Source organism: Ursus arctos, unplaced genomic scaffold (genome assembly GCF_023065955.2).
Source record: "Ursus arctos isolate Adak ecotype North America unplaced genomic scaffold, UrsArc2.0 scaffold_27, whole genome shotgun sequence".
Lineage (NCBI taxonomy): Eukaryota > Metazoa > Chordata > Mammalia > Carnivora > Ursidae > Ursus > Ursus arctos.
The window spans coordinates 19,627,752-19,649,387 of record NW_026622952.1 but is presented as its reverse complement, the minus strand read 5'-3'; the positions used below and the strand labels follow the sequence as shown (position 1 = coordinate 19,649,387).

General features: G+C 37.8%; 1 protein-coding gene across 1 annotated transcript in view; it reads right to left on the bottom strand.

Moving 5' to 3' along the window:
- The window catches only part of DLC1 (DLC1 Rho GTPase activating protein), a 514,332-nt gene extending 493,116 nt beyond the window's left edge, over positions 1 to 21,216 (bottom strand). Inside the window, exon 1 of the mRNA XM_057303350.1 lies at positions 21,188 to 21,216. The gene's annotated coding sequence lies outside the window, so the exon portion shown is untranslated. The remainder of the gene's footprint in view (positions 1 to 21,187) is intronic.
- Positions 21,217 to 21,636: the final 420 nt, after the last annotated feature.

Genomic DNA, 21,636 nt, shown 5'->3' with positions numbered 1-21,636 from the left:
ATGACCCACAGGTAAACGAGAAAATAGGCCTCCCATTGTGGACTGGTATAAAATAGTGCCAGTAGTCCAGGAGCTCATCTACTATTTAAACCATCAGGCCATGCCCAGGGGAGAGAATGAACATTTTAGGAGCTGAGCAGCCTCACTGAAATCCCTTTCACTTTGATAATCCTTGATATGTATGACAGCTACTTTGCATCTTCTCACAAATCTTCCAAACCTACTCAGATTTGTCTTGACATCTGAGAGGACTTCTTTCCACTGTATCTTCTTTCCACTGGGTTGGGGGCAGGTGAGGAAAATGAGATGTTGGTCAAAGAGTACACCCTTCTAGTTATAAAATGAATAAATTCTGAAGACCTAATGTACATCATAGTAGTTATTTTTAATAATATGGTATTACATACTCAAAATATGCTAATAGAGAAGATCTTAGATGTTCTCATCACAAAGGGGAAAAAGATAACTATGTGATGGATGTGTTAAATAATCCTATCATGGTGACCATTTCACAATATATATGTATATCTAATCATGGTGTTGCACTCCTTAAAGTTACACAATTTGTCAACTATACCTCAATAAATATGGGGAAAAATCAGTTTGCCCTTAGGTTCTTACTAGTCTGTGGAGAAAAGCTACCTAGGCTTAGCCAGGTAAAGAAAGTGAACAGTGGTACCATCCAAAGACCAGGCAAGCAGTAGTTGTGACATGATCTCTAGTAAAAAGATGAGGGGGGCTCTCCTCAAGGAATAACACCCCATAACTTTTCAGGAGAACACTGGTGATTCATATGTAACAGGCAGTGTAAATACAAAGAAATACCCCTCCACATGAAGAGCCCCCTTCACTGGGCACCTGACAGGGGCATGTCTGAGGTGATGTCGGATGGTAGAGTCGATGAGAGTAGAAGCAAGGGGAGCTTCTCACTCATCTCCTAACATGACAGAGAAAAGACTCAAGAAAAAATGGCCTCTCTTAGTTGTTGCCTCTGAGCTCAAGCCCCACTCAGAAAGCAGAGGAAGCCCTCATTTAGAAAGCAATCTGTTCTGTCCATTCAAGATTTAAAGCAATTATTCAGGGCCATCCCCCAAAAGGGCAAGTTTTGGTATTTAAAAAAAAAAAAAATGTCAAAGTCTAGTCAAATTCAAGGAATGAGTCAAGCAAAGATGAACTGGAAAAAATTTTAATGGCTATATTAATTGGCCGAAGGCCAAATGCACCCAGCTGGGGCCCAGCTAAAGTTACAGATGGTTTTATTTCAAAACAACCACCAAAAATCTCCTTAGGTCCACCACTAACAGATAGACTCGCTCCAGGGCCCTCTGAGGATTCCACATTACACCAACCGTCACCACCATGGTAGTGTTAACAAAAGAGGGAGATTTAGCAAGACATGGCCCAAAGATACTAAAACCAATTCAATATCCCCAACTCTTTTTTTTTAACTTGACCTATACATTTTTGACAATTTCCAACTATGACAATGAATTTATCCATTTCTCATGATGGTTTTATCAGTTTTTACTCTATGTGTTTGGGGGGTAGGTTTTCAAATGCATAAAAATTCAGAATTATCATATACTTCTGGTGAAATAGTTCTTTTGCCATAGTTATTTTTTATTCCTAATATTTTGATAATAATATTTTGATTATTATTTATCTTTATTATTATTGTAAATTTGATTTTTTTCCAGTTTAGTTTTTCTGTGACCTATCCTTTTTCCATCTTCTCCCTGGAACACCTACTACAAAAACCTCACTAGCAAATATATGATGGTTTTACTAACATGAAATATACAGGGCTCCTGGGTGGCTCAGTCAGTTAAGTGTTCGATTCAGGTCCTGATCCCAGGGTCCTGGGACTGAGCTCGCTGCACCCCCACCCCACCCCAATCAGGCTCCCTGCTCAGTGGGGAGTCGGCTTCTCCCTTTCCCTTTGTTCTCTCTCCCTGCTCATGCTCTCTCTCACTCTCTCAAATAAATAAACAAAATCTTTAAAAAAAAAAAGATGAAATATCTAAGTGTTAATAGAACGGTATTAAAGGAACTTAAGGGGCGCCTGGGTGGCTCAGTCTTTAAGCGGCTGCCTTCGGCTCAGAGCATGATCCCAGAGTCCTGGGATCTTCCTCTCCCACTCCCCCTGCCTGTGTTCCCTCTCCCGCTGGCCATCTCTCTGTTAAATAAATAAATCTTTAAAAATAAAAATAAAATAAAATAGAATAAAGGAAGTTAAATCTGTAATTCAGATTTCATGAATTTCCAAGAATGACAGCATTAGTCTAGTAGCTTGCCTGATGTCATATTGATAAGACATTTTTAAGGCAATGGTCACTTATTTCTAGAAGAGATGTACGGTATCCCCTACGGCTGCTTACCTCTGATGTTCATTTAACTTTGACAGGTTGCAGCTATATCTCTCTAACTTGCCTGGGATGTTTTAAATTAATTCTAGGGGGTTTTTTGCTTGCATATTGATTTTCTTTTTTTGTTACTGGTGACACTTCGTAGGTGACACTCGTTTAGAGCCCACTGCCATCGTAAAATAATTAACAACCAGTGGCATTGCCAGCAGGGAGAACAACTACGACAAAGAGGCACCTCACATGATATATTCCCCTATGGCTGAGCAATGTCCCTTGGATTATAGGAGAATACGAACAGTATCCAGTAATGCTATCGGGGTAAAAAGGCTCCTCCTCAGACGTCATTACTAAAGACCAATAGCTCTGCATGTCTGCTTTCGAACAAATGAGTAAGAGTTAACTTGACCTTGCTGCTCCGAGTATCGTGCCCTGACTAGTAGCACTATCTTCGCAGTCCCTGATCTACTGAACCCAAATCTGCACTTTAACAAGAAGCACCTATGAAAGTTTGAGAGCTAGAGAAAATATAGGTGAAGGACGGAACATGGGGCATATAAAGGAGACACTCCAGGTAGAAGAACTAGCGTTTTCAAAGACAGCAAAACACAAAGTAGCTTGAACTATCTGGAAAAGCAGAGCTATAAGACTTTTTTGAAATTCTGAGTAAGTGAGTGTGCGTGCGTGGGAGTGGTGGTGGCAGAAGTCACAGCAACAGCACTGGTAGTAATAGTAACAGTAGGGGTAATGGTAGTAAGGTAAGTAAAAGGTCTGAGATGCTGCAGACGCAGGCAAGAATTCAATTCGCTTCATTATGAGAGCTCTCTGGTGGAACTGAACCGAGCGTGATGCAATGGAACTTATGACTTGCAAAGGTCACTAATGGCAGCAGAGTGGAGATAAGATGGAGGAAAGAAAAGCTGGAGTCAGGCAGACCGTTAGCAGATAATTGTGGCAATACTGATAATAAGTGATGGAGATCTAAACTAAGGCCAATTCAGAGAAAGGGTGATTATTCAGAAGAGAGTCTTCACAGAGTGTGTGGCCCATTGCAGGAAGGAGATAAGAAAGATGGGGTCAGGAAGACTGGCACTGACTTCCTGTTCTCTACGGTTGGGTTTCCCGAGAGAGAGAGACGCTGAGGTGAGATTTTGTGCAGGCAGTTTAGTGAGGAGTGCTCTCAGGAATAAAACCTGTAAGAGACTGAGGAAAGCAGGATTGGGCAGAGTGAGAAGTTGAACTATGATGTGCTTGCAGTAGAGGACTTCACTGATCCTACTGGTGATCTGGGGCTGGATAACCCATCAGAGTTGTCCCCAACAGAAACAGGAGGGTGAGCCTTTGTTCCTCCATATTTAACAATCACTGGATATGGGCTGTCCCTGGGAAAGGGCCATAACCTTGGGCAAAGAAGCTCCCTTTAGCTAAGGGCACTTTCTGGAGAGGGACTCATCAGTACACTGTCAGCATTCTTGTAGCAACTCTGGTCTTAGAGAGAGGATCTGGGTGACATGCCCCAGAATCCACTGTTCTTGCCTTCTTGTCTTCTGTTCCCCGGGCAGATGGTTCTCATATTTACTTAAGCAAGAGGATTCAGGAGAAGAGACAGGATGGAGATAAAGATGGGTTAACAAATAGACATGTTTGTGTGGAGTTATCCAAGGTATCAAATCAGAACTGATAATGAAACTGTTGAATATATGGGCCTCGAATTAGCAAAAAGATCTGGAATTAGATATTTAAGAAGTCTCAGAATGTAATTGGTCATTAAAAATCATAGTTACTGTTGCACTCATATAGAATTAGAGTGATGGCTACAGAGACTTGGAACACAATAGCATTTAAGCTAGGAGTATCAGATAAAAGCTTTTAAGGAAATAGAAGAAAGTGGTATGATGGAAGCTGAACCAAAAAATATTTGAGAAAGAAAGCATGAATAATATTCTCCTGGGCTTTGAAGGGCATAAGTAGGGTAAGGAAGGCTATTTTGAGAGGATTAGATGTGTGGACGCCAACCACAACCAGTGAGAGCAGATCCAGTGGGGCAGTGATGGGCAGTGAGGACTTGCAGGCAGAGGAAGTAGATTACTTTTTCAATAAGTAAAAGGCTCTTACTGATTGTTAGAGCAAGGAAGAAGGCAGTGGTTGGAGAACTAGGGAAGAAGCACGTTTAGTTTACTTTCAAAGATATAAATAAGTTAGATGTAAGGGAACTAAGAGAGAGCATGTGAGAATCCCAGGGCTATTAAGATATTAAGATTATGGTATTGAGAAGAGGGAGGGAGGGAGGAAGGGAGGGGGAGAAAGAAAGGGAAGAGAGGGAAGGTGGGGGGGGCGGAAGAGACAGATGGGGGGGGGACTGTGTGAGGGGGACTGTGTGAAGAGGGGTCCTGACATTAACTATTATCTCCTTAGTTGAAAGAAGTTGCTGGTCTCCAAGGTGACCCTCCGGGGAAGGGAAAAGGGAGGTTAAATCCCTGACCCCATTCTCCACCCCCCCTTTATTCTCTTGCTGGTGTTCTCCATTCAAATAAAACTGAAGTCAGAAAGTAAGGGACCCTTCTCTGAAGTCCACACTGAGCTGAGGGAGAAGAACACAGAGTGGATCCGGGGGTAGAGGCATACAGAAGATCTAGTACAAGAGAGGAACAGCGTAATCCCCAGATGGACTTGTTTGTGCTCCTTTCTCACCCGTAAAGAGAATTTTCTCCATTCAAGGAAAACCAAATCAGCTATCCAGACAACAGGAATGAAGAATTAGATCTGTAAGACTGTAAGACTAGAAATATTCTCATGACAATGAAAAATACAAACATATTCCAATTTATAACATTAGAAAAGTTCAAAGAAGTGAATACACTATGATACACAGTAAAATATGTGATAGAAACTGTACATTATTAATAACATGTAGACTAGGATTATGATACTAGATTATAGAAAACAACATGATGTCAGAATTTTTAAGTTCATATTTTGTTTTGTTTTGTTTTGTTAAGTTTATTCCGAAGAAATGGAAAGCAGAGAAGCTTGGAGATTTACCAGGACTGAGTCCTTCACAGTCAACAATTGGCTTTTAAACTTGTAAAATATTTAGAGCATGTGTTTTTCTTTGCTTGTTAGTTTTCCCACACTACAGATTTTCTAGATTTTGCTAAGCTAATCCAAGCGCCTGGCTCGTTTCTCCCTCAGCATCCTTATGTATTTCCTCTGTGGATCAAATTCCCTGCCTAAATTAGTACACATTTTTCTTGAAGGAAAGGCCAAATAAAAAAGAATAAACACAGGCCAACATTTCTTAGGGATTTTTAAGCAAACATTTCTAGAATTATTCACTGCAGTCTGTTCACTGAAAAGTCATGACAGAGCTGTACTGAAGAATTAATACAAATCACAGTTAACTTTTGTGCGTGCGATAAGAACACTTAATATAAGACCTACCCGCCTACTGAATGTTTAAGTATGCAGTACAGTGTTGCTAGCTGTAGGCGCTGTGTGGTACAGAAGATCTCTAGGACTGACTTACTCATCTCACATAATGGAAACTTTCTATCCTTTGACTAATGCATCTACATTTTCCCCGCCCCCCCGTCCCTGGCCACCACCATTCTACTTTTTGATTCTAATAAAAATAATAATAATAATAATAATAATTTTTAAAAGGCGGCAGGAGGAAACCTCTGGAAGTGATGACTGTGTTTATGGAATAGACTGTGGTGATGGTTTCATGATACAGGCTATGTCTATACTCATCAAGTTGTATACATTCAATATCTACAACTTTTTTATGTCAATTATACCTCAATAAAGTGGTATAAAAAATCAAAGGTATGTGTAGTTTGAGCTTTAAAAATCTTAATTAAAGTTACTAATTTGTTTATGTGGTTTTTTGGGTAATGGAGGTATTTGCCTTGGGGCTGTTTAGGGACAAATGGAGAATAGAGGAAGAAACAGCTAAAATCTTTCAAAGGAGTTTAACTGTTTTCCCCACTTCCAGCCATTGTTTACCTAGAGAAATTAAAAAACCTAGATTGCGTAGGGCAAGGAGAGGTGGGGAAGTGGAATGTGGACAGAGAACTCCAGGGAAGTCTACTGAGTCTTTATTAGCCATTGGCTCACTCAACATTACAGAGCCCTTCAGGAGATATGGGTAAGGACACACGGGTTCTGGACCACAGGCTTAGGACTAGAAGGCAGAGGTGACCTTCAAGGGGCTTTTATTTTGAAGTGGCCTGTGAAACTGTCCCATTGGGGATGCCTCTCTTGAGGTTCATATTTGCTTTTTTGGGTATGGCTTAGAAGTCTATAGGGATTTTTAGAAGCACTGACTTCTGTCCTAACCTACGTGTTTATGAGAAATTTCTCTGGGCAGCATTAGCCCTCCATGTGCTTAACATTGCTTTAATGAAGTCTCAATCATAGGATACGTTTATACTTACTGAGCTTCATTACTCAGACCCAGGTATAGACTGAGTCAGTAGAGAATGTTAAGCAACATTGTTATTAAACTGTTCAGATGGTTTTGATTTGTTTTCCTTCTAATCAATAATGATATAAAAAATTGGCAAATATTTTTTCTTGGTGATGGTGGGTAGATGAGGAATAAATGTTCACTGCTGTCAAGATTAAATGTAAACCTCATCTCTAAAAGGTCCTGTTATGAACGCCTTAAATCTTTGTCTCAAGCCAATAACTATGCAATCCGAGCACACCCTTAAATGAGAACTGTACACATGTGATAAAATCACCAATTTTGCAGGGAACTTAAAAATAACTAAAATCTGTAATTCAGTCCTTTGATGATTTGTTGTGCCCAAACTATTTGCCAAAAGGATTTTGGGTCACACTGATACAGAGGTGAACAAGCAAATTCCCTGCTCCCATGGAACTTCTCATTTACTGCTTAGGAAGCCAACCAGTGGAAAAGCACACGCTCCCAGGCTTCTGTGGGGAACTTATACATTAAGGGTGCCCAATACGAATGGCACATAATAAACCTAAGGTCAGTCCTTTATTGTCCGAACAGCAAAAGAGCCTCCTGCTGGAGAGTCTGCAATCCTTTCCAGTTAAGATCGGATATAAGTGTTCTTTGTTGTTCTCACATCCCTCTTTGGAAATCACTTCGTTCTAACCTGTAATCTATTCTGTACCACCATATTAATTTAAGTAGCGACTGTAATTCCATAAGAAGCTTCAAGGACAGATCCTGCAGTCACTGTTTCATTTTTAAAGTAACTTTTCAAAACAACAAAAAAATCGTAAAGCCTTTCAAGATCTTAAGAACTACAGTAAGGTGGTGATTTGATAGGCAGTTGTGGTTGGCATTTTTGGTAGAGGGACCTGCCTTAGTTAATTCATCATGAAATAGCTCCGAATTAGCAGCGGCCTTCTTCCCTTGTTCACTTTGTTTTTGATGTTACAGTGAATCAACAAATTGATTGTACCCTTGGAAGATGCCCTTGGCATTTTTGAAAGGCTGGTAAAAACTCCAGCCACGTAACAAAAATGAGGTAAGGATGCTGCACTCTTACTAACAACGAACATGTTCTTGAAATGAAAACTTTGATTTTCAACACCCAGTCCTATCAGCCCTTCTGCCCCTTCCCGTTTGTTCTTAGAAACTTCCCTGATTATTAGGACTTAGGAAGGACTTTGGAAAAAGAAATCCTAAGCAGAAGGTCTCCGGTGGCATTCCAAGTCAAGAGCATTTATCGCCAGTAATTTCTATTTTTATAAATGTCTGAGATCATGTGAGTTTACAAGAAAGAGTTGTCTATTTATGATAATGAGGTCCTCATGTTCTCCCACGACAAGAGCAGGCACAAGACTAAGAATTTATCTTTTCACTCTCTGTATTTACTTTGAGAGCAGTGACTCTCCCAGCACTGATTTATGTCCGTGTCAAAATGATTTCTGTTAAATATTTACATGTTATGTACACAGAAGCTTCAATTTTCAGAGTACTGGGTAATTCATTAAAATAAAGATATTTTGGTATTTTTATAATGCAAAATTCCATTAATCCACATGAAGTTAACAAAAACAAAAACCAGACTGAATTTCGATACATCAATTTCAGGAACTGTTTAAAGAAACCCAATCTTATTATTTTAATATGCATATATACAGAAGGAATACAATTATTTGGGATCCAAGTCTTGAGATGATGTATCTTAATACGTAAGGATGAGCTACAGTTAATATCTACCCAGAATATAAAAACAATTCAAGAAAAAACTATAAAATAACGTGTGGTTGATATTTCACATCCTGCTTTGAAAATATATGTTCTCTCATACTCAAAACATATCTTTTATCATAGTTTGGAACTTAAGCTCATGTTATCCCAGGATATCATGCATTCTAAAATATGGAATCTTAATTTTTCACAATAAGAAGTCATTGATTTTTAAATGGATGATATTTAAAAATGTTCAGAACTATTGTTTGAGACCCTTCACATTTCATATAAAACCCTTTATTTACTTGGACTCCTTGGATGGCTTCATAAACTCAAACATGTTGGATACATGGCACTGTATTCCGTTACTACAAGCTCAAGGTTGTATTTATAGTCAGTGAGAACTTGCACAGCTGTTTATACATCACTGTACTGCAGGGAAAAATAAGGACAGCATAGGCTTAAGTATCTTGATAGGAAGAGGTTATGCGGCTCCGCTTCCATTATATGTAAATTCTAGAAATGTCCTTGAATTAGCATATCCACAAGCCCATGTCCCCCTAAATAAAATTAATGGCTCAGCTCACTACTCACTTGCAGTCCAGAGCTTTTTCAGTATTTCTTAGAGGCTGACAGCAAAAATGGCCTCAATTTTTCACCTCTCTCTGTACCCATACCCTTTGTCAGGCTACTTTGCAATTCTTCCCACTAAAGTGTCAGAAAAGATGTTTCTAGGCTGTAATTCTGAGTTGACGATGTCATTTGCTTTGTCTAATAGAGTTTAGGTGGAAGTGGCAGCAAGTCTGTTCTGAGCCTCGGCCTGTAGAGACCTACGCTGTTTCTACTTGCTCTTTGGCATCTTTGCATGACCATGGGGACGTGTCTGAGCCAGTCTGCTGGAGGATGAGCGATGCCCCAGTCGTGTCAGTGGAAGCCTGTCTGGATGAGGAGATTGGTCGGCCCACCCCAGACATACAAGCAAACCCAGCCTTCATACACAGAGCTGCTTAGAGACACCCAACTCATTGCCATTCAAACAATAGATGCTTATTGTTAAATGCTACTGAGATTCTGCATTTTGTGATTAACAGCAAAAATTAAAATACAACCAGATATGAAACTTCATTACTTTGGAAGCAGGAAAGTTTATGCAGTAGTTTTTTAAAACAGAGGCCTTCCAGTGCCTATGTCAGAATCGTTTTAGAGTGCTTGTTAGAATACAGATGGCTAAGTCACATCTCAGACCCACTGAATCAGAATCTCTGGGAGGGGGTACCAGAAAATGGACATAGAACCCAATAATTATTATAGCATGAAAATTTAAAGACCCCTGGTCAATGGACTGGAAATCTGGAGAAGATGTTTCTTTTTCTTCCCTAGGTGGCGGCAGCAGAAAATTTCCCAAGAGAAGTATCAATGGGACATTTTTTGGAGGCCCCGAAGTTGTCCTTTCTGCTAGATTTCCACCAGCAGAGAAGGCATAAGAGTCACAGAGGAAAACAGCCACATGTAGATTTTCATGTTTTATGTTCTGTAAATACAGGCTTGTAAAATCATGATGTATTTTTGCAACCATAGACAGATTTACTGGCAAAAGCACAGAAGCCCCATGAATTAAGCTCTGGGTTAAAATACTCAGTGATCTAAATTTCTAGATACCTTTATAGCAGAAGAAAGTTATTTCCAGTCTTTTTTCCCTCTGCATACTAAAAATGTAAGAAGTCCTACATTATATAGCTGTACATAAAACCTCAACATAGTTTTACATAAATTAAATTTTTTCCCCTTTTCTTTTGGGATTCATAAAAACCATTTGAAATGGCTGGCACTGAATGTTCCTATGCCAGATATGGACACCATAAGAATTCCCATTTTAGACTATGAGTTATTTAATGATCTGGATTCAACTATTGAAATACCATACATTATTACTTTTTTATATCCTGAAATATTAGCAAAACCTTTTCCGTCCCTTTAGTTGTATGATTAACTGATTTTGCTGTGATTATTAAAATACAAATGCAGATAACTGACTACTGTTTGAGCTTCACACATTTTCAGCGTAGTTTTGGACTCTGGGCTCCAGAGATCAGACAAATGCTACTTATGAGCTCATAAAGGCCACATCTGATTCCTTTTTAGTGCAGCTGGTGATCCATTGGTAGTGGTATCTACAAACTTTTTCTGTAAAGGGGCTGATAGTGAGTATTTCAGGTTTTGCAGATAATAGGGTGTCTGTCTTTACTATTCGACTCAGCCATTGTGGCACAATAACAGTCTTCTGGGAGGGTTAGGCTATGTTCTAATCAAGTTATTTATAGAAACAGGTGGTGGGCTAGATTTATTCATGGGCCATAATTTTCTGATCACTGTTCCGGCTGAAAGATTCATTGACGGATTGCTTCTACTGTCTCCTGCTCATGAGGACTACAGCTTTTTCTAATTGTTACTGTAATTAATTTAATGTAGTGAAATTGGCATTTATCTTGCTATAACCTAACTATATTTTGTTGGGGGGGGAGGGTATTGGAAGCCGCACATAACTATCATGGCAATCTAATTGTCTATCTTGGAAATGTTTGTCCAGAGTGGGGCTAGGGCCTGGGGAAAACTGAGTGGTTGGAGAGCTGCAGTGTGTTTTAATCAGCACCTTTCCATTACAAATGGGCAGAATTCCAATTTAAAATGGTTTTAGAAGGAAAAAGGACCTTTATTGGCTCACTAACTAAAGAGTCCAGAAATAGATTTTCAGGTACAGCAAGATCTGAATGATGAAATAATATCTTTAGAAGTATCTCTCCATCTCTCAGCTATATTTTTCTATTTGTGGGCTTTCACATTTAGGTATAATTTCCTAGTGATTTCAAAAATACTCTCCAACATGCCTGTGCTTATATCCTACTTGCTTGGTAATCTGAGTAAACACATGGATCTTCTCTCCCTATTCCAACAAAAGTTGTAGGAATGATGCTTATTTTTCTAACTTATGCCCACGGCTCATTCCTTATGCCTGATTGCTAAGTGGATGGGATAAACTCTTTGGCCAGGTGTGCATCACCTTCCCATACTTTGCGTATGAGATGGGTTTGGTCCCAACAAATCCATATGGACTAAAACTGAGGTAGGTGAGGTTAACCAAAGGAAAATTAAGCTGTTATACCAGAAATTGATGAAATATGCACTAGGTAAGCAAAAACAACAGATGTCAACCATATGCCATAACTTAACGAATTTGTTTTTCATAGTTTTCCAATAAACTTTAGGTGATTATATTTTAAAAGACTCATATATGACTGCTTCAGGGTGGGGGGATAAGGAAAACAATAAAAATCTGTATAAAGTTGAGTTCCATCCCTAGAGATACTATCAATACAGAATTAGATTCAGTTAAAAACTGACACAATGTTCCTACCTTCAAAAAATGCTTATCAACTGGGGCGTCTGGGTGGTTCAGTTGGTTGAGCGTCTGACTCAGGATTTCAACTCAGGTCATGATCTCAGGGTCATGAGATCAAGCCCTGCGTTGGGCTCCACACTCAGCAGGGAATCTGCTTGAGATTCTCTCTCCCTCTCCCTCTGCCCCCCCTTTTCTCTGTCTCTCTCTCTCTCTTAAATAAATAAATAAATCTTTAAAAAAAAATGTTTATCAACCTAAATGTGAGACTGGAAGCCATGAAAATCCTAGAGAAGAACACAGGCAGTAACCTCTTTTTCATCAGCCATAGCAACTTCTTACTAGGTATGGCTTCCAAGGCAAGGGAAACAACAGCAGAAACAAACTACTGGGACTACATCAAAATAAAAAGCTTCTACACAGCAAACAAAACAATTAACACAACTAAAAGGCAACCTACAGAATATAAGAAGATATTTGCAAATGACATAGCTGATAAAGGGTTAATATCCAAAATACATAAAGAACTTACCAAACCCAACACCCAAGAAACAAATAATCCAGTTAAAAAATGGGCAGAAGACATGAATGGACATTTTTCCAAAGAAGACATCCAAGTGGCCACAGACACATGTAAAGATGCTCAACATCACTCATCATCAGGGAAATGCAAACCAAAACTATAAGGAGATATCATCTCACACTAGTCAGAAGGGCTAAAATTAACTACACAGGAAACAACAGGTATTGGTGAGGATGCAAAAAAGGGAAACCCTCTTGCACTGCTGGTGGGAATGCAAACTGGTACAATCACTCTGGAAAACAGTATAGCAGTTTCTCAAAAAGTTAAAAATAGAACTACCCTATAGATCCAGCAATTGCACTACTAGGTATTTATCCAAAGGATACAAAAATACTAACTTGAGATACTTGTACCACGATGTTTATAGCAGCGTTATCAACGATAGCCAAATTATGGAAAGGGCCCAAATGTCCACTGACTGATGAATGGATAATGACGATGTAGTATGTATATACAGTGGAATATTACTCAGCCATAAAAAAGAATGAAATCTTGCCATTTGCAATGACACAGATGGAGCTAAAGAGTATTAATGCTAAGCAAAATAAGTCAGCCAGAGAAAGACAAATACCACATGATTTCACTCATATGTGGCATTTAAAAAACAAAACAAATGAATATGGGAGTGGGGTGGAAGAGAGGAAAATCAAGAAACAGGTTCTTAACTAAGGGGACAAACTGATGGTTACCAGAGGGGTGGTGGGTGGGAGATGGATTAAGGTGATGGGGATTAAGGAGGGCAATTGTTGTGATGAGCACTGGGTGTTGTATAAGTGACTAAATTCTTCACCTGAAACTATTACACTCTATGTTAACTAACTGAAATTTAAATAAAAACTTGGAAAGGAAAAAAAAAGATACAAGTATTGCTAAACATAAAAAAAAAAATGTTAATCTAACACCTTAGAGCAATTGCTGCTTTTCAAGATGCTGACTGAAAATAATATATTTAAGCATGAAACTACCCCAATAAATGAAGTCTCTGAATTTGTAATATGAACATAAAATACAATAGTTTATACCACAAAATATCAATTTTAATGAAAAGAAAATAAGGACGTACTTAAGAATTAGATTTAAATTTGTTTCAGTGGTTACACATTCCAGATGTTTACATCTATTACTTGTTTGTTAATAAATACAGATTTGAAATTTACTGACCAATTTGTTCTTTTCATTTTGTTCTATAATTATGGCTATGTGTGCCAAACTTGCCTTCCTAGAGTACTATGTAATTCTCTTATTCCAGAAGGAAATACCATCCACCAGATGGTACAAGTACACACGCATAAAGCCCAGACGTCAATATTTTCAAAACTTCATTTTCAGTGAGTGGAGATGAACACCAAGATGCATTACATCATGGTTAGCATTCACCATTATTCAAATTCTGGGGGAAAAGCTGAGAATGTTCTCCACTTACTTGTTGCCCATTTAAAATGATAGAAAATTAGATAGGATAGGACACAGGTAAAATCTTTTCGCCTGAAATGTATTAAGGAACTTGTAAATCTTGAATCACTGCACAAAAAGTCATCTGCAAAAGTGCACCATTAAGATGACATTATTTAACAGAAACATATGTGGAAAGATGTAGGAGCCTCTCAACATGAGACTTCATATGATGCCACTTGAAAAAATAAAAGTTAATGTGATGACGAGTAAAATAAACTCAGGGGATGACAGTCTTGTTCCAGTATGCCCTAGTGTGAAAACACATGGGGAATTTTGTGAAGTTCTAGGCAATAAGCACTACATGGAAAAATGACAAACAGGAATTCACCCAGAAAATAGCAGCTGTATCATATGGGGAATGCTCGTTACAATTGGGAATATTTAAGCTGGGGCAAAGAAGACTTAGAAGAAACAAAGCGTTGTCACAAGCCTGCCATATGGAAGAATCTGGGAAGATAATAGAGGGCAAATTTCCCACTAGCGTAAACTAAAACATCCTAACATTAATGTTGATTAAAAATGGAACAGTTTTTATTGGAGGGTTGTAAGTTTCCTGCACGAAGGAGAAACTCTTTCATGGAGACCTGGAACTCTAACGGCAGATAGCAGGTGTTCCATCAATATCTTGGGAATGGATAAGTGCAGATAGGGAAGATGACTTAATTTATTTAGCAACTGCTATTTTTCTATCAAGTTAAAGAGTCATGTAATTTCTTCAAGTAATCCTTCCACAGCAAATATAATTTTTCATTTTGCTGATTAGACATATAAAGCTAACTTACCAAGGATCACAAAATGAGTGGAGACCAAGAATTACTCCAAAGGTCTTTCTGGCTCCAAAACTATGCATACTCTATCTAGGATTTTTTTTAAAGATCAAGATTGTATGATCCAGTGATTAATATAGATAATATGGGGGTGGGTGCTGATAAAATGCTGATACATAAGCATGTCACAAAATATTAGATACGTGTAAATAAAGACAACACTACCAATCACGAAGCTTTCTTCTGCTGAGGGGAGACCAAAAACTAGATTATTTTAGATAGAGCTAAGTGCTGTAGAGTGGTGAATGGAGGAGACCTTCACATAATCTGGTCAGGTAAGGCCTCCTTGAAGAGGTGAGATATTATGAGGCAGGTGTGCAGATAGCCAGAAGGAATGAGTTCCAGGTCAAAGTAACAGGAATGAGCTTAACATATGCAAAAACAAACAAACAAAAAACCACCTACCCCCAAACAAAACCAAGCCAAAAACAAAAACCTCTATTATCAAAACTTAGTGAACAAGAGAGATAATCGATGAAATGAAGTCAGAGAGAAGGGCAGACAATAGGTAGACCTCCTGGTCTACACCAAGTTGTCTAGATACTATTCTGTGTCCGCTGGAAAACGTAACACAATCTGGGTCATGTGTTAAAAGTTGTTTACTACTGAATGGGGAGGATATTTTCAAGACTGATAAAGGGAGAAGCAAAGAGATCACCAAGAAAAATAGTTCAGAAGAATGAGAACGTTAAGAGAAGTTACCAGTAGAAATGGAGTTAACTGGATAGTTTCCACCTTATAAAATCATCTTTTTTTCCTTTAAATTAAATTTAATTTTTAAAAATATGTTATTTATTCATTCGAGAAAGAGAGACAGAGAGAGCACAAGCAGGGGGAGGAGCAGAGGGAGACTCCCTGCTGAGCTGGGAGTCCAGCTCAGGGCTCCATCCCAGGACCTGGAGATCACGACCTGAGCCAAAGGCAGACATTTAACCAATTGAGCCACCCAGAATCCCCTAAAATCATCCTTATTGAAGTATAAGTTACATGCAGTGAAATACACACATTTGAAATTCCATGAGTTTTGATACATATATGTATTCTCAGCTACATTTTTGAGGGAGCATTATTAGGAAATAAGAAATCTCTTGGGTAATAAAAATACAATTAGCAAGATAAAAATGAAGTCTTGGGAAATAAATTGAGGTTAACATCCTGAGTGCAGGACAAAGACTAGAAATGCTGACAGAAAAGGAAAGAGATTTATAGCATCATTGCAATCTCAAGCTATTAAAAAAAATTTTTTAAAGTGAAGAATACAAGTGATATAAAATAATGTTTCTTATAATTTTGTAAGGGAAAATGCAGATAACTTTGAAAGAAACAAAACTCAGTCAATATCAGTCTTGTGAGTAGTACAGATTATTAACTGACAACACAATGGTGCCTTTAAAATTCTGAAAAAATTATTTCCAGCCTAGAATTCTATACCCAGACATACTATTAATCATATATGAGAGTAAAATAAAGTCATTTTCAGATACGCATAATCTCAGAAAATGTACTTTCTACCATTTCTTTAGCGTTTTTGGGAATGACCGTTAGCAAAACATGGAAGAGAAAGATAATGGGATTCAGGAAATAGTAACTCCGGCCCGAAGTAATGGGACTCCCAGATGGTCAGTTAGGTCACTGGTCCAGCAAAACAGAATGAGAGGAGTTAATGAAAATATCTGGGAGTCACCTCTCGGAGAAAAAAGTATGATCTAAATTAAAATGATGGAAAATTTAGAAAAACTTGAGAATAAAATTAAGGTGCAGTGGCAATTTGGAAACTTTTTGTTGTTAAACTCCACTACTGGATCCATTTCAGAGATTAACTAGATACAATTGAATATAAATATTTTCAACTCTGATGATAGAATGAAAGTAAAGACATAGCAGAAATCATTTGTGGAAGGGGCAGGAGAGTGGAGGGAAGAGTAGAAGTGATAAGTTCCTCATTCTACCAGGCGAGGATAAAGTGATGGTGTGATTAATGGATCAAGAATAGGTGGTTTAAATTGATTATTTAAACTTGCAACAGCAATCAGGGAAGCATCTGTAAGCAATGAAGTCACTATGAGGCGGGAAAGAGCAGGAAAAATGTGGCTTACGTGAGCTAAATTCTTCTATCTCCTCTCAGAAAGTCAACAATGTCTACAGTCAATAAATCAAGAGCATCAATATGAACGCTTGATTCAGAAATGAACTTCCAGAAGAATTCAGAACAACAAAGTGTTTTTGCCTCTGGAAGCCAGGAGAAAAACAGTGATGAGGCAGATAATTGTTTTCATCCTACGTTTTTCAGAAATGTCTGCATTTTTAAAGCACATGTATGTTTCATGTATTTCTTGGATAAACATTTTTTACATTAAAGGTCTGTTATTGCCAATTAGTAATATAATTTCTGAAAAATAAGGTATGTTGAAAGATTTGTAGTTGTTATGAATTGTTTTTCCTAACATATATCTAACATGTCCGTCTAATAACTTCTCAGTGGTATTAAAAAGTATCAATGTAATAAAAAGTATATCTGTATCCAGATAGGTAGGAATGTTCTATTACCTTTGGTGAAAAAAAAGTAATGGATTTAGAATTGATAAAAGAAAAACATTGTGATAATTTTCTGGAGTGTGTTTCAGTTGATAATTATTTATCTTATTTTTATGTTCTTTCTCATTGCCAGGCAATGGAGATATTTATACAATTACATCACAGATTTTTATTATTATGTGCTGGAAACTTTGATAATAAAATGAGAACTCATCTTGCTCACTAAACTCAATTCAGAACAATTTTAATAAAAAAAATTTGGAAGAATTTTGGAAGCAACAAGCCAAGCACTAATAAAAATCACATGTACTATAAATTGCACACGATCTCAATATAATCTGTTCTTTGTTAACATCAAATAATTATTCAGTAGCATGAGGTTTCAATTCACTATATATTAGGGATACCCAATAGTTGTTAGTGATAAATCACATAGCAATCATTTATATTATTAAGTGTAAGAATTAATGAAGTTTGATGTGTTGCCATTTCTTGATGTCAGATTATCCATTAACCTTTGAGTGATTTTTAATTGAAATAACTTGTATAAAAGTTGAAAAAAATGTGATCTTTATTACTCAAGATTATTTATAGCAATATGTCCATATGGTTGGCAATCTTTATATTCTAGAGCACAAAGTGGATTGCACAAAATGGATTGGCGTGTTCTTATTTCTTGGCTAATAATAACTTCTACAGCATGTGACTGTCGAAGCATGAACTTGAAAGCAATCCAAGAACTTTTACATCTCTGAGGGACCAAGGAAAGGAACATGCAAACTCTGATCAGAGATGTTAACTTTAAAAAAAAAAATGTAAGTTTTTATTAAACTTTTACTTTTATCTAGTTTCTAGACATTTAAATCATGCTCTTGAATCAGGATATTTTACTTTGAAATTAATTTTGATTAAGTTGCCTTGGGAAGGCATTATGAAATTCTGACTCCTCAGGTTGGTTTCTTCTATTTTGACTTCCTCATTTTTTCTCTGACCTGTCACACAATTACTGGTTTTGACCTCTCTCTATAAAAGTTGTATTATTCAAATCTCAACTAATCTTCTTAATGATTAACTATGAAATACTTAACCACCATGTATTTACTCAAGGGTACTTTCTGAGTAAGTTATTCTTTTAATTTGTTTTAGCATTTTAATATAACCCACTTCCACTGCAAAGAAGATAACTGTATCTGACCCAAAAATGTGTGAAAACCACGGAAACACCAAATGGTTGGGGCATGAGGAAAGCAATGGTTGCTCTAGGAAACTGGCCGAGACCAACACTTATTATCTACCTTCTTGTTTCTCTTTCAGTTAAGTTGTATTTATACCCAATTGTTGTGTGTTAGGGAGAAGCACAATTTGGTGTGATATCAATTAGAACCAATTACTGTGGAATATATTGCCTTTCCCACGTGGCTACATACTAGTAACCTCCAAATCATAAGACATGCAGATGTAGAAAACATATTGAGAACTGGAAAAGAGGAGAGAAGGAGGAGAGATGCACATAAGCTGCCTAGATTATCAGATGTGGTCCAAAGAAACTGTCTGATACTGTGCTTAGTTTCTGAACTCCTTAGACAAGAGCTTTAGAAGTTAACCCTTGATTTGAACATGAAGTTTTTTTCTTCCTAAAACTTTTTCTATGCATGACATGTGTGTTTGTAATTTAGAAGTAGGATGGGTTGGCAAGTAAGGTCATGCAAAGGTGCCTCCAAACCACTTCGAGTCAATTTTAAAAAAATAGAACTCAATCTTCAAAAGGTTAAACAATCTCTCCTTATGGGATATCCATTTGCATGCATACGCTGAGACCACTGCTGGACTTGACTACACCCTTGCAGGAGGGTGTGCTCCCTGCCTTTCCTAGGCCATGATGGCCTGTAGTCAAGTACCCTTCCCTATGGAATTGAAGCTGACTACCAACCACTATATACCTGTTACACTTTAGGTATTAAAAATATCTTATTATGCCTCATTACACTACTCTTAAAAACGCTTTTCCACTTGGTAATTAATCCCAACTTTTGAAGTTTTCTTTAATAAATTATTTTTGCAAGCCTTCTAGACATAGGAAGTTCCTGTTAAATCACTCCAGTATATCCAAGCCACTCGAAAACTTTGGCCAAGATGTACGATGGTGTGACCCATTCCACCAGATAATGGATTTGGATTACAATCAGGAAGATACGAGGTATAGGAGGTAATTAACATCTCAACCAGTTAAAAAGCTATGACTAATAATGTTAGTTGAACACAGAAAGGTTGACTACTTCTCTACTTAACCAAATAACTGAACCTCATCAGGTAAAATACACAACTTCTAGTTGAAAAGTGAAAGAAAAACAAAAAGCAAACAAATGGAACAGTCAATCCATCTAATCCTTTAATCTCCAAAATGCCAGGTAACTGCCATGGTTTTTTTTTTCAACACATTATTGGTCAGATTACATTTGGTAGAGTAGAAAATAGGTTTTATTACAGCAGTGGGAATTTTTCAACTCCTGGCAGTTCTTTTCTCTGTTTTTTAATTGTAAAAATTAAATCATAGCACAAAAAGCTCAATTATTCATAATGCCAGAAATCTAACTAGGATATTCCAATTTTGTCTATTCCTTTCTTGTCTTTGGCAGGAGCATTTAGTGGGCACAGAAACATGGCTTACATCCTTTTCAGCTTGATAAGACAAAGGGGGTTTGAAAGGGAAATCAAGAAAAAAAAAAAAGAGTAAAAGGTTTACTGTTTCCAGCAGGGCAATCTTCCCAAAAGTAATTCCTTCTGGCCCCAAATCAAAGGGACTAGATAAGCAATTCCTCCCACTATCCTGGGAAAAGTGCAGAGCAGACTGATTTTGCAATCCACTCAAAAAGGACTGTGGGAATTACGAGATTTAAAACATGGTCAAGATGGGGTCTGTGAAAGGGTATTCATTCACTCACTCATGCAAACCTTTACTGAGAACCTACTATGTGCTGTACTTTATACTATGCACTGGGAAGGCAAAGATACATAAAATATAGTTCCTGACTTTGTGAAGTTCACGGTCAGCTGGAAAACACTGATGTGCAAACAGGTTAAGTAACGATACACCATGGCAAGGTTGCAACAGAGTTTGGTTGAAGCAATGGGAATGGACAGCTTAATTTGATTATGGAAATCAGAAAATCTTCAACAGAAAAACTATAGCCAATTCCTGAAGAATGAATGGAGATTGCAAGGTGACACGTAAAATGATGGCGGAAAAGAGGAGCACCTCATGTTATCCAGTTAGATTAGTTCTTGGGTGGCCATTTGGCAGGACTCACACTGAAAATCAGACAGAGATATAATAGCTATTTAGCTTCTAACGTATGAGACACTGCTTACTGCTTTACATGCTATATTTCATTGATTTTCACCACTCCCATTCCAAACTAGATATTATTATCCCTATCTTACTAATAAGGAAACCCAACTTAGAGAGGTTAAGTAACTAGCTTAAGGTCACAAAGATTCCAGTCCACTTTGTCTCGTGTCTGATGATCAAGGAGCTCACTCCGTTCGGCTATGCAGTCATCAGACTACCAGAAAATCTAACATCAGTCTTGGGGAGCCAAAGAGAAAGGCAATCTTAAAACAGACATCCAACTTTTACTGCAAAGAACAAAAAGAAAACTGAACTAAAATCCGGGTGAGTCCAAGAGTGGTCAAATCAATGACTGAAAATTCACTGAGGTCAAGTGAACCATCCACATCCGGTCAACGTGGGCTCAGAGTGAGCATTCCATTTTGATCTTGCTGGTTAGGAAGAAACTACCTTTCTTTCAGTCTTTTAAGAGACAAATTATATAGAGAGAGGTTACATACCTGCCACTTTAATTCAACAGGATTTTTCTGGATCAGGGTCTAAGCAGCCTTGTACCTACTATTATAATTTTAATGAGGTATTGCCATCTAGGGGTAATCTAGAGAACTGAGGCACAAGCCAAGATCCGGACTCAGGGTAGGCATTTCTAAGTCAGACATTATATTAAAAGGAAAGTAAATTAAAATATACGTCTTCAGCACATTATTGTACTTAAAATACACCAGATAAGTTGCCTGTAAGTATTGCTAAGGACTCTTTAAACTCACTATTGAAAAAAGGGTTAAAGGGCTCCTGGGTCGCTCAGTCGGTTAAGAGTCGTTCTCTTGATTTCAGCTCAGGTCATGCTCTTAGGGTCATGAGATTTAGCCCAGAGTAGGACTCTGTACCAGGCATGGAACCTGCTTAAAAGTCCCTCCCCATCTCCAACTGCCCCCCACCCCGCCACTGC